The sequence below is a fragment of the Schistocerca cancellata genome, chromosome 2, assembly GCF_023864275.1.
Source record: "Schistocerca cancellata isolate TAMUIC-IGC-003103 chromosome 2, iqSchCanc2.1, whole genome shotgun sequence".
Lineage (NCBI taxonomy): Eukaryota > Metazoa > Arthropoda > Insecta > Orthoptera > Acrididae > Schistocerca > Schistocerca cancellata.
This window is the reverse complement of record NC_064627.1, coordinates 1,099,202,781-1,099,212,608: the sequence shown is the minus strand read 5'-3', so window position 1 is coordinate 1,099,212,608 and position 9,828 is coordinate 1,099,202,781. Positions and strand designations below refer to the sequence as shown.

General features: G+C 52.9%; 30 non-coding genes across 30 annotated transcripts; 20 read left to right on the top strand and 10 right to left on the bottom strand.

Moving 5' to 3' along the window:
- Positions 1–292: 292 nt before the first annotated feature.
- Positions 293–365, top strand: Trnav-cac (transfer RNA valine (anticodon CAC)). The gene has a single exon. It is a non-coding gene; the product is annotated as a tRNA-Val (tRNA).
- Positions 366–523: 158 nt separating this feature from the next.
- Positions 524–596, top strand: Trnav-aac (transfer RNA valine (anticodon AAC)). Its single transcript has one exon. It is a non-coding gene; the product is annotated as a tRNA-Val (tRNA).
- A 194-nt stretch (positions 597–790) lies between these two features.
- Positions 791–862, bottom strand: Trnap-agg (transfer RNA proline (anticodon AGG)). The gene has a single exon. It is a non-coding gene; the product is annotated as a tRNA-Pro (tRNA).
- A 402-nt stretch (positions 863–1,264) lies between these two features.
- Positions 1,265–1,337, top strand: Trnav-cac (transfer RNA valine (anticodon CAC)). Its single transcript has one exon. It is a non-coding gene; the product is annotated as a tRNA-Val (tRNA).
- Positions 1,338–1,495: 158 nt separating this feature from the next.
- On the top strand, positions 1,496–1,568 carry Trnav-aac (transfer RNA valine (anticodon AAC)). The gene has a single exon. It is a non-coding gene; the product is annotated as a tRNA-Val (tRNA).
- A 194-nt stretch (positions 1,569–1,762) lies between these two features.
- On the bottom strand, positions 1,763–1,834 carry Trnap-agg (transfer RNA proline (anticodon AGG)). Its single transcript has one exon. It is a non-coding gene; the product is annotated as a tRNA-Pro (tRNA).
- A 402-nt stretch (positions 1,835–2,236) lies between these two features.
- On the top strand, positions 2,237–2,309 carry Trnav-cac (transfer RNA valine (anticodon CAC)). The gene has a single exon. It is a non-coding gene; the product is annotated as a tRNA-Val (tRNA).
- A 158-nt stretch (positions 2,310–2,467) lies between these two features.
- Positions 2,468–2,540, top strand: Trnav-aac (transfer RNA valine (anticodon AAC)). The gene has a single exon. It is a non-coding gene; the product is annotated as a tRNA-Val (tRNA).
- Positions 2,541–2,734: 194 nt separating this feature from the next.
- Positions 2,735–2,806, bottom strand: Trnap-agg (transfer RNA proline (anticodon AGG)). Its single transcript has one exon. It is a non-coding gene; the product is annotated as a tRNA-Pro (tRNA).
- Positions 2,807–3,208: 402 nt separating this feature from the next.
- Positions 3,209–3,281, top strand: Trnav-cac (transfer RNA valine (anticodon CAC)). The gene has a single exon. It is a non-coding gene; the product is annotated as a tRNA-Val (tRNA).
- A 158-nt stretch (positions 3,282–3,439) lies between these two features.
- On the top strand, positions 3,440–3,512 carry Trnav-aac (transfer RNA valine (anticodon AAC)). The gene has a single exon. It is a non-coding gene; the product is annotated as a tRNA-Val (tRNA).
- Positions 3,513–3,706: 194 nt separating this feature from the next.
- Positions 3,707–3,778, bottom strand: Trnap-agg (transfer RNA proline (anticodon AGG)). The gene has a single exon. It is a non-coding gene; the product is annotated as a tRNA-Pro (tRNA).
- Positions 3,779–4,180: 402 nt separating this feature from the next.
- Positions 4,181–4,253, top strand: Trnav-cac (transfer RNA valine (anticodon CAC)). The gene has a single exon. It is a non-coding gene; the product is annotated as a tRNA-Val (tRNA).
- Positions 4,254–4,411: 158 nt separating this feature from the next.
- On the top strand, positions 4,412–4,484 carry Trnav-aac (transfer RNA valine (anticodon AAC)). Its single transcript has one exon. It is a non-coding gene; the product is annotated as a tRNA-Val (tRNA).
- A 194-nt stretch (positions 4,485–4,678) lies between these two features.
- Positions 4,679–4,750, bottom strand: Trnap-agg (transfer RNA proline (anticodon AGG)). The gene has a single exon. It is a non-coding gene; the product is annotated as a tRNA-Pro (tRNA).
- A 402-nt stretch (positions 4,751–5,152) lies between these two features.
- Trnav-cac (transfer RNA valine (anticodon CAC)) lies at positions 5,153–5,224 on the top strand. The gene has a single exon. It is a non-coding gene; the product is annotated as a tRNA-Val (tRNA).
- Positions 5,225–5,382: 158 nt separating this feature from the next.
- Trnav-aac (transfer RNA valine (anticodon AAC)) lies at positions 5,383–5,455 on the top strand. Its single transcript has one exon. It is a non-coding gene; the product is annotated as a tRNA-Val (tRNA).
- A 194-nt stretch (positions 5,456–5,649) lies between these two features.
- On the bottom strand, positions 5,650–5,721 carry Trnap-agg (transfer RNA proline (anticodon AGG)). The gene has a single exon. It is a non-coding gene; the product is annotated as a tRNA-Pro (tRNA).
- A 402-nt stretch (positions 5,722–6,123) lies between these two features.
- Positions 6,124–6,196, top strand: Trnav-cac (transfer RNA valine (anticodon CAC)). The gene has a single exon. It is a non-coding gene; the product is annotated as a tRNA-Val (tRNA).
- A 158-nt stretch (positions 6,197–6,354) lies between these two features.
- Trnav-aac (transfer RNA valine (anticodon AAC)) lies at positions 6,355–6,427 on the top strand. Its single transcript has one exon. It is a non-coding gene; the product is annotated as a tRNA-Val (tRNA).
- A 194-nt stretch (positions 6,428–6,621) lies between these two features.
- Positions 6,622–6,693, bottom strand: Trnap-agg (transfer RNA proline (anticodon AGG)). Its single transcript has one exon. It is a non-coding gene; the product is annotated as a tRNA-Pro (tRNA).
- Positions 6,694–7,095: 402 nt separating this feature from the next.
- On the top strand, positions 7,096–7,168 carry Trnav-cac (transfer RNA valine (anticodon CAC)). Its single transcript has one exon. It is a non-coding gene; the product is annotated as a tRNA-Val (tRNA).
- Positions 7,169–7,326: 158 nt separating this feature from the next.
- On the top strand, positions 7,327–7,399 carry Trnav-aac (transfer RNA valine (anticodon AAC)). Its single transcript has one exon. It is a non-coding gene; the product is annotated as a tRNA-Val (tRNA).
- Positions 7,400–7,593: 194 nt separating this feature from the next.
- Positions 7,594–7,665, bottom strand: Trnap-agg (transfer RNA proline (anticodon AGG)). The gene has a single exon. It is a non-coding gene; the product is annotated as a tRNA-Pro (tRNA).
- A 402-nt stretch (positions 7,666–8,067) lies between these two features.
- Positions 8,068–8,140, top strand: Trnav-cac (transfer RNA valine (anticodon CAC)). The gene has a single exon. It is a non-coding gene; the product is annotated as a tRNA-Val (tRNA).
- A 158-nt stretch (positions 8,141–8,298) lies between these two features.
- Trnav-aac (transfer RNA valine (anticodon AAC)) lies at positions 8,299–8,371 on the top strand. The gene has a single exon. It is a non-coding gene; the product is annotated as a tRNA-Val (tRNA).
- Positions 8,372–8,565: 194 nt separating this feature from the next.
- Trnap-agg (transfer RNA proline (anticodon AGG)) lies at positions 8,566–8,637 on the bottom strand. Its single transcript has one exon. It is a non-coding gene; the product is annotated as a tRNA-Pro (tRNA).
- A 402-nt stretch (positions 8,638–9,039) lies between these two features.
- On the top strand, positions 9,040–9,112 carry Trnav-cac (transfer RNA valine (anticodon CAC)). The gene has a single exon. It is a non-coding gene; the product is annotated as a tRNA-Val (tRNA).
- A 158-nt stretch (positions 9,113–9,270) lies between these two features.
- Positions 9,271–9,343, top strand: Trnav-aac (transfer RNA valine (anticodon AAC)). The gene has a single exon. It is a non-coding gene; the product is annotated as a tRNA-Val (tRNA).
- Positions 9,344–9,537: 194 nt separating this feature from the next.
- Trnap-agg (transfer RNA proline (anticodon AGG)) lies at positions 9,538–9,609 on the bottom strand. Its single transcript has one exon. It is a non-coding gene; the product is annotated as a tRNA-Pro (tRNA).
- Between the last annotated feature and the right edge of the window lie 219 nt (positions 9,610–9,828).

Genomic DNA, 9,828 nt, shown 5'->3' with positions numbered 1-9,828 from the left:
GGCCTTCCTGGGCTATTGGTACCTTCATGTAGTGCTGCCCCTGGGCTCGCACTGCCTGCTGCTGAGAAAGTGATTGCTTTTGCTGATATGACTTGCAATAACGACTGCGCGAAACGCCGCTATCTCGTTAGGGGTGCTACGGCAGACACCCTCTCGAGAACCCCGAAGACTTCTTGAGCCCTCGGCTGCGATGGGTTCCAGGCTGACAAAAGAACTGTCGTGTGTGCATTCGCGGATGAGAGAAAGGCTGAGGCAAGTTCGAGTGAACAAGGATGGACTCCTCGGCTCCGTCGTTTCCGTAGTGTAGCGGTTATCACGTCTGCTTCACACGCAGAAGGTCCCCGGTTCGATCCCGGGCGGGAACAGTATTTTCCTGCCTATGCCGTATTGTACTCCAGTGAGCCTCGTCGTGTGTGCATCTGCTGCATGTCCCTTCGTTTTGCAAGTACCACATTTATTGAATTTTTTAGTTACGATGGCAACATCACTACAAGTTGTCTGTGAAGTAAGGTGCACTCAAGCAGTTTCCGTGGTGTAGCGGTTATCACGTCTGCCTAACACGCAGAAGGTCCCCGGTTCGATCCCGGGCGGAAACACTTTTTCATCACTTTAAGCAAGACTTACTAACATGCATCTGCTACCATCTGTACCCGAAACCTTCGTAATTGCCTTCATGCGTCGGACCAGTGTGTCAATTGCTCACATCAAATAAGAAATTCATTTGATATTGGCGGCGAGCTTTTTGCGCTGACTCAGCCACTGACGTGCGATCAGTTTGCACAAAACGCTAGGGCTCGTCCGGGATTTGAACCCGGGACCTCCTGCACCCTAAGCAGGAATCATACCCCTAGACCAACGAGCCCTGTGGCACGTCGAATGCCAGTTATTCCAGTCCCTCGATGTCTTCCAGGGTGCTCTGGAAGTCTCGTTTAGGCTGGCGGGATGGGGGCGACGCGAATTCCCGCGGTCGGCGGCCTTCCTGGGCTATTGGTACCTTCATGTAGTGCTGCCCCTGGGCTCGCACTGCCTGCTGCTGAGAAAGTGATTGCTTTTGCTGATATGACTTGCAATAACGACTGCGCGAAACGCCGCTATCTCGTTAGGGGTGCTACGGCAGACACCCTCTCGAGAACCCCGAAGACTTCTTGAGCCCTCGGCTGCGATGGGTTCCAGGCTGACAAAAGAACTGTCGTGTGTGCATTCGCGGATGATAGAAAGGCTGAGGCAAGTTCGAGTGAACAAGGATGGACTCCTCGGCTCCGTCGTTTCCGTAGTGTAGCGGTTATCACGTCTGCTTCACACGCAGAAGGTCCCCGGTTCGATCCCGGGCGGGAACAGTATTTTCCTGCCTATGCCGTATTGTACTCCAGTGAGCCTCGTCGTGTGTGCATCTGCTGCATGTCCCTTCGTTTTGCAAGTACCACATTTATTGAATTTTTTAGTTACGATGGCAACATCACTACAAGTTGTCTGTGAAGTAAGGTGCACTCAAGCAGTTTCCGTGGTGTAGCGGTTATCACGTCTGCCTAACACGCAGAAGGTCCCCGGTTCGATCCCGGGCGGAAACACTTTTTCATCACTTTAAGCAAGACTTACTAACATGCATCTGCTACCATCTGTACCCGAAACCTTCGTAATTGCCTTCATGCGTCGGACCAGTGTGTCAATTGCTCACATCAAATAAGAAATTCATTTGATATTGGCGGCGAGCTTTTTGCGCTGACTCAGCCACTGACGTGCGATCAGTTTGCACAAAACGCTAGGGCTCGTCCGGGATTTGAACCCGGGACCTCCTGCACCCTAAGCAGGAATCATACCCCTAGACCAACGAGCCCTGTGGCACGTCGAACGCCAGTTATTCCAGTCCCTCGATGTCTTCCAGGGTGCTCTGGAAGTCTCGTTTAGGCTGGCGGGATGGGGGCGACGCGAATTCCCGCGGTCGGCGGCCTTCCTGGGCTATTGGTACCTTCATGTAGTGCTGCCCCTGGGCTCGCACTGCCTGCTGCTGAGAAAGTGATTGCTTTTGCTGATATGACTTGCAATAACGACTGCGCGAAACGCCGCTATCTCGTTAGGGGTGCTACGGCAGACACCCTCTCGAGAACCCCGAAGACTTCTTGAGCCCTCGGCTGCGATGGGTTCCAGGCTGACAAAAGAACTGTCGTGTGTGCATTCGCGGATGAGAGAAAGGCTGAGGCAAGTTCGAGTGAACAAGGATGGACTCCTCGGCTCCGTCGTTTCCGTAGTGTAGCGGTTATCACGTCTGCTTCACACGCAGAAGGTCCCCGGTTCGATCCCGGGCGGGAACAGTATTTTCCTGCCTATGCCGTATTGTACTCCAGTGAGCCTCGTCGTGTGTGCATCTGCTGCATGTCCCTTCGTTTTGCAAGTACCACATTTATTGAATTTTTTAGTTACGATGGCAACATCACTACAAGTTGTCTGTGAAGTAAGGTGCACTCAAGCAGTTTCCGTGGTGTAGCGGTTATCACGTCTGCCTAACACGCAGAAGGTCCCCGGTTCGATCCCGGGCGGAAACACTTTTTCATCACTTTAAGCAAGACTTACTAACATGCATCTGCTACCATCTGTACCCGAAACCTTCGTAATTGCCTTCATGCGTCGGACCAGTGTGTCAATTGCTCACATCAAATAAGAAATTCATTTGATATTGGCGGCGAGCTTTTTGCGCTGACTCAGCCACTGACGTGCGATCAGTTTGCACAAAACGCTAGGGCTCGTCCGGGATTTGAACCCGGGACCTCCTGCACCCTAAGCAGGAATCATACCCCTAGACCAACGAGCCCTGTGGCACGTCGAATGCCAGTTATTCCAGTCCCTCGATGTCTTCCAGGGTGCTCTGGAAGTCTCGTTTAGGCTGGCGGGATGGGGGCGACGCGAATTCCCGCGGTCGGCGGCCTTCCTGGGCTATTGGTACCTTCATGTAGTGCTGCCCCTGGGCTCGCACTGCCTGCTGCTGAGAAAGTGATTGCTTTTGCTGATATGACTTGCAATAACGACTGCGCGAAACGCCGCTATCTCGTTAGGGGTGCTACGGCAGACACCCTCTCGAGAACCCCGAAGACTTCTTGAGCCCTCGGCTGCGATGGGTTCCAGGCTGACAAAAGAACTGTCGTGTGTGCATTCGCGGATGAGAGAAAGGCTGAGGCAAGTTCGAGTGAACAAGGATGGACTCCTCGGCTCCGTCGTTTCCGTAGTGTAGCGGTTATCACGTCTGCTTCACACGCAGAAGGTCCCCGGTTCGATCCCGGGCGGGAACAGTATTTTCCTGCCTATGCCGTATTGTACTCCAGTGAGCCTCGTCGTGTGTGCATCTGCCGCATGTCCCTTCGTTTTGCAAGTACCACATTTATTGAATTTTTTAGTTACGATGGCAAAATCACTACAAGTTGTCTGTGAAGTAAGGTGCACTCAAGCAGTTTCCGTGGTGTAGCGGCTATCACGTCTGCCTAACACGCAGAAGGTCCCCGGTTCGATCCCGGGCGGAAACACTTTTTCATCACTTTAAGCAAGACTTACTAACATGCATCTGCTACCATCTGTACCCGAAACCTTCGTAATTGCCTTCATGCGTCGGACCAGTGTGTCAATTGCTCACATCAAATAAGAAATTCATTTGATATTGGCGGCGAGCTTTTTGCGCTGACTCAGCCACTGACGTGCGATCAGTTTGCACAAAACGCTAGGGCTCGTCCGGGATTTGAACCCGGGACCTCCTGCACCCTAAGCAGGAATCATACCCCTAGACCAACGAGCCCTGTGGCACGTCGAATGCCAGTTATTCCAGTCCCTCGATGTCTTCCAGGGTGCTCTGGAAGTCTCGTTTAGGCTGGCGGGATGGGGGCGGCGCGAATTCCCGCGGTCGGCGGCCTTCCTGGGCTATTGGTACCTTCATGTAGAGGTGCCCCTGGGCTCGCACTGCCTGCTGCTGAGAAAGTGATTGCTTTTGCTGATATGACTTGCAATAACGATTGCGCGAAACGCCGCTATCTCGTTAGGGGTGCTACGGCAGACACCCTCTCGAGAACCCCGAAGACTTCTTGAGCCCTCGGCTGCGATGGGTTCCAGGCTGACAAAAGAACTGTCGTGTGTGCATTCGCGGATGAGAGAAAGGCTGAGGCAAGTTCGAGTGAACAAGGATGGACTCCTCGGCTCCGTCGTTTCCGTAGTGTAGCGGTTATCACGTCTGCTTCACACGCAGAAGGTCCCCGGTTCGATCCCGGGCGGGAACAGTATTTTCCTGCCTATGCCGTATTGTACTCCAGTGAGCCTCGTCGTGTGTGCATCTGCTGCATGTCCCTTCGTTTTGCAAGTACCACATTTATTGAATTTTTTAGTTACGATGGCAACATCACTACAAGTTGTCTGTGAAGTAAGGTGCACTCAAGCAGTTTCCGTGGTGTAGCGGTTATCACGTCTGCCTAACACGCAGAAGGTCCCCGGTTCGATCCCGGGCGGAAACACTTTTTCATCACTTTAAGCAAGACTTACTAACATGCATCTGCTACCATCTGTACCCGAAACCTTCGTAATTGCCTTCATGCGTCGGACCAGTGTGTCAATTGCTCACATCAAATAAGAAATTCATTTGATATTGGCGGCGAGCTTTTTGCGCTGACTCAGCCACTGACGTGCGATCAGTTTGCACAAAACGCTAGGGCTCGTCCGGGATTTGAACCCGGGACCTCCTGCACCCTAAGCAGGAATCATACCCCTAGACCAACGAGCCCTGTGGCACGTCGAATGCCAGTTATTCCAGTCCCTCGATGTCTTCCAGGGTGCTCTGGAAGTCTCGTTTAGGCTGGCGGGATGGGGGCGACGCGAATTCCCGCGGTCGGCGGCCTTCCTGGGCTATTGGTACCTTCATGTAGTGCTGCCCCTGGGCTCGCACTGCCTGCTGCTGAGAAAGTGATTGCTTTTGCTGATATGACTTGCAATAACGACTGCGCGAAACGCCGCTATCTCGTTAGGGGTGCTACGGCAGACACCCTCTCGAGAACCCCGAAGACTTCTTGAGCCCTCGGCTGCGATGGGTTCCAGGCTGACAAAAGAACTGTCGTGTGTGCATTCGCGGATGATAGAAAGGCTGAGGCAAGTTCGAGTGAACAAGGATGGACTCCTCGGCTCCGTCGTTTCCGTAGTGTAGCGGTTATCACGTCTGCTTCACACGCAGAAGGTCCCCGTTCGATCCCGGGCGGGAACAGTATTTTCCTGCCTATGCCGTATTGTACTCCAGTGAGCCTCGTCGTGTGTGCATCTGCTGCATGTCCCTTCGTTTTGCAAGTACCACATTTATTGAATTTTTTAGTTACGATGGCAACATCACTACAAGTTGTCTGTGAAGTAAGGTGCACTCAAGCAGTTTCCGTGGTGTAGCGGTTATCACGTCTGCCTAACACGCAGAAGGTCCCCGGTTCGATCCCGGGCGGAAACACTTTTTCATCACTTTAAGCAAGACTTACTAACATGCATCTGCTACCATCTGTACCCGAAACCTTCGTAATTGCCTTCATGCGTCGGACCAGTGTGTCAATTGCTCACATCAAATAAGAAATTCATTTGATATTGGCGGCGAGCTTTTTGCGCTGACTCAGCCACTGACGTGCGATCAGTTTGCACAAAACGCTAGGGCTCGTCCGGGATTTGAACCCGGGACCTCCTGCACCCTAAGCAGGAATCATACCCCTAGACCAACGAGCCCTGTGGCACGTCGAATGCCAGTTATTCCAGTCCCTCGATGTCTTCCAGGGTGCTCTGGAAGTCTCGTTTAGGCTGGCGGGATGGGGGCGGCGCGAATTCCCGCGGTCGGCGGCCTTCCTGGGCTATTGGTACCTTCATGTAGAGGTGCCCCTGGGCTCGCACTGCCTGCTGCTGAGAAAGTGATTGCTTTTGCTGATATGACTTGCAATAACGATTGCGCGAAACGCCGCTATCTCGTTAGGGGTGCTACGGCAGACACCCTCTCGAGAACCCCGAAGACTTCTTGAGCCCTCGGCTGCGATGGGTTCCAGGCTGACAAAAGAACTGTCGTGTGTGCATTCGCGGTTGAGAGAAAGGCTGAGGCAAGTTCGAGTGAACAAGGATGGACTCCTCGGCTCCGTCGTTTCCGTAGTGTAGCGGTTATCACGTCTGCTTCACACGCAGAAGGTCCCCGGTTCGATCCCGGGCGGGAACAGTATTTTCCTGCCTATGCCGTATTGTACTCCAGTGAGCCTCGTCGTGTGTGCATCTGCTGCATGTCCCTTCGTTTTGCAAGTATCACATTTATTGAATTTTTTAGTTACGATGGCAACATCACTACAAGTTGTCTGTGAAGTAAGGTGCACTCAAGCAGTTTCCGTGGTGTAGCGGTTATCACGTCTGCCTAACACGCAGAAGGTCCCCGGTTCGATCCCGGGCGGAAACACTTTTTCATCACTTTAAGCAAGACTTACTAACATGCATCTGCTACCATCTGTACCCGAAACCTTCGTAATTGCCTTCATGCGTCGGACCAGTGTGTCAATTGCTCACATCAAATAAGAAATTCATTTGATATTGGCGGCGAGCTTTTTGCGCTGACTCAGCCACTGACGTGCGATCAGTTTGCACAAAACGCTAGGGCTCGTCCGGGATTTGAACCCGGGACCTCCTGCACCCTAAGCAGGAATCATACCCCTAGACCAACGAGCCCTGTGGCACGTCGAATGCCAGTTATTCCAGTCCCTCGATGTCTTCCAGGGTGCTCTGGAAGTCTCGTTTAGGCTGGCGGGATGGGGGCGACGCGAATTCCCGCGGTCGGCGGCCTTCCTGGGCTATTGGTACCTTCATGTAGTGCTGCCCCTGGGCTCGCACTGCCTGCTGCTGAGAAAGTGATTGCTTTTGCTGATATGACTTGCAATAACGACTGCGCGAAACGCCGCTATCTCGTTAGGGGTGCTACGGCAGACACCCTCTCGAGAACCCCGAAGACTTCTTGAGCCCTCGGCTGCGATGGGTTCCAGGCTGACAAAAGAACTGTCGTGTGTGCATTCGCGGATGAGAGAAAGGCTGAGGCAAGTTCGAGTGAACAAGGATGGACTCCTCGGCTCCGTCGTTTCCGTAGTGTAGCGGTTATCACGTCTGCTTCACACGCAGAAGGTCCCCGGTTCGATCCATGGCGGGAACAGTATTTTCCTGCCTATGCCGTATTGTACTCCAGTGAGCCTCGTCGTGTGTGCATCTGCTGCATGTCCCTTCGTTTTGCAAGTACCACATTTATTGAATTTTTTAGTTACGATGGCAACATCACTACAAGTTGTCTGTGAAGTAAGGTGCACTCAAGCAGTTTCCGTGGTGTAGCGGTTATCACGTCTGCCTAACACGCAGAAGGTCCCCGGTTCGATCCCGGGCGGAAACACTTTTTCATCACTTTAAGCAAGACTTACTAACATGCATCTGCTACCATCTGTACCCGAAACCTTCGTAATTGCCTTCATGCGTCGGACCAGAGTGTCAATTGCTCACATCAAATAAGAAATTCATTTGATATTGGCGGCGAGCTTTTTGCGCTGACTCAGCCACTGACGTGCGATCAGTTTGCACAAAACGCTAGGGCTCGTCCGGGATTTGAACCCGGGACCTCCTGCACCCTAAGCAGGAATCATACCCCTAGACCAACGAGCCCTGTGGCACGTCGAATGCCAGTTATTCCAGTCCCTCGATGTCTTCCAGGGTGCTCTGGAAGTCTCGTTTAGGCTGGCGGGATGGGGGCGACGCGAATTCCCGCGGTCGGCGGCCTTCCTGGGCTATTGGTACCTTCATGTAGTGCTGCCCCTGGGCTCGCACTGCCTGCTGCTGAGAAAGTGATTGCTTTTGCTGATATGACTTGCAATAACGACTGCGCGAAACGCCGCTATCTCGTTAGGGGTGCTACGGCAGACACCCTCTCGAGAACCCCGAAGACTTCTTGAGCCCTCGGCTGCGATGGGTTCCAGGCTGACAAAAGAACTGTCGTGTGTGCATTCGCGGATGAGAGAAAGGCTGAGGCAAGTTCGAGTGAACAAGGATGGACTCCTCGGCTCCGTCGTTTCCGTAGTGTAGCGGTTATCACGTCTGCTTCACACGCAGAAGGTCCCCGGTTCGATCCCGGGCGGGAACAGTATTTTCCTGCCTATGCCGTATTGTACTCCAGTGAGCCTCGTCGTGTGTGCATCTGCTGCATGTCCCTTCGTTTTGCAAGTACCACATTTATTGAATTTTTTAGTTACGATGGCAACATCACTACAAGTTGTCTGTGAAGTAAGGTGCACTCAAGCAGTTTCCGTGGTGTAGCGGTTATCACGTCTGCCTAACACGCAGAAGGTCCCCGGTTCGATCCCGGGCGGAAACACTTTTTCATCACTTTAAGCAAGACTTACTAACATGCATCTGCTACCATCTGTACCCGAAACCTTCGTAATTGCCTTCATGCGTCGGACCAGTGTGTCAATTGCTCACATCAAATAAGAAATTCATTTGATATTGGCGGCGAGCTTTTTGCGCTGACTCAGCCACTGACGTGCGATCAGTTTGCACAAAACGCTAGGGCTCGTCCGGGATTTGAACCCGGGACCTCCTGCACCCTAAGCAGGAATCATACCCCTAGACCAACGAGCCCTGTGGCACGTCGAATGCCAGTTATTCCAGTCCCTCGATGTCTTCCAGGGTGCTCTGGAAGTCTCGTTTAGGCTGGCGGGATGGGGGCGACGCGAATTCCCGCGGTCGGCGGCCTTCCTGGGCTATTGGTACCTTCATGTAGTGCTGCCCCTGGGCTCGCACTGCCTGCTGCTGAGAAAGTGATTGCTTTTGCTGATATGACTTGCAATAACGACTGCGCGAAACGCCGCTATCTCGTTAGGGGTGCTACGGCAGACACCCTCTCGAGAACCCCGAAGACTTCTTGAGCCCTCGGCTGCGATGGGTTCCAGGCTGACAAAAGAACTGTCGTGTGTGCATTCGCGGATGAGAGAAAGGCTGAGGCAAGTTCGAGTGAACAAGGATGGACTCCTCGGCTCCGTCGTTTCCGTAGTGTAGCGGTTATCACGTCTGCTTCACACGCAGAAGGTCCACGGTTCGATCCCGGGTGGGAACAGTATTTTCCTGCCTATGCCGTATTGTACTCCAGTGAGCCTCGTCGTGTGTGCATCTGCTGCATGTCCCTTCGTTTTGCAAGTACCACATTTATTGAATTTTTTAGTTACGATGGCAACATCACTACAAGTTGTCTGTGAAGTAAGGTGCACTCAAGCAGTTTCCGTGGTGTAGCGGTTATCACGTCTGCCTAACACGCAGAAGGTCCCCGGTTCGATCCCGGGCGGAAACACTTTTTCATCACTTTAAGCAAGACTTACTAACATGCATCTGCTACCATCTGTACCCGAAACCTTCGTAATTGCCTTCATGCGTCGGACCAGTGTGTCAATTGCTCACATCAAATAAGAAATTCATTTGATATTGGCGGCGAGCTTTTTGCGCTGACTCAGCCACTGACGTGCGATCAGTTTGCACAAAACGCTAGGGCTCGTCCGGGATTTGAACCCGGGACCTCCTGCACCCTAAGCAGGAATCATACCCCTAGACCAACGAGCCCTGTGGCACGTCGAATGCCAGTTATTCCAGTCCCTCGATGTCTTCCAGGGTGCTCTGGAAGTCTCGTTTAGGCTGGCGGGATGGGGGCGACGCGAATTCCCGCGGTCGGCGGCCTTCCTGGGCTATTGGTACCTTCATGTAGTGCTGCCCCTGGGCTCGCACTGCCTGCTGCTGAGAAAGTGATTGCTTTTGCTGATATGACTTGCAATAACGACTGCG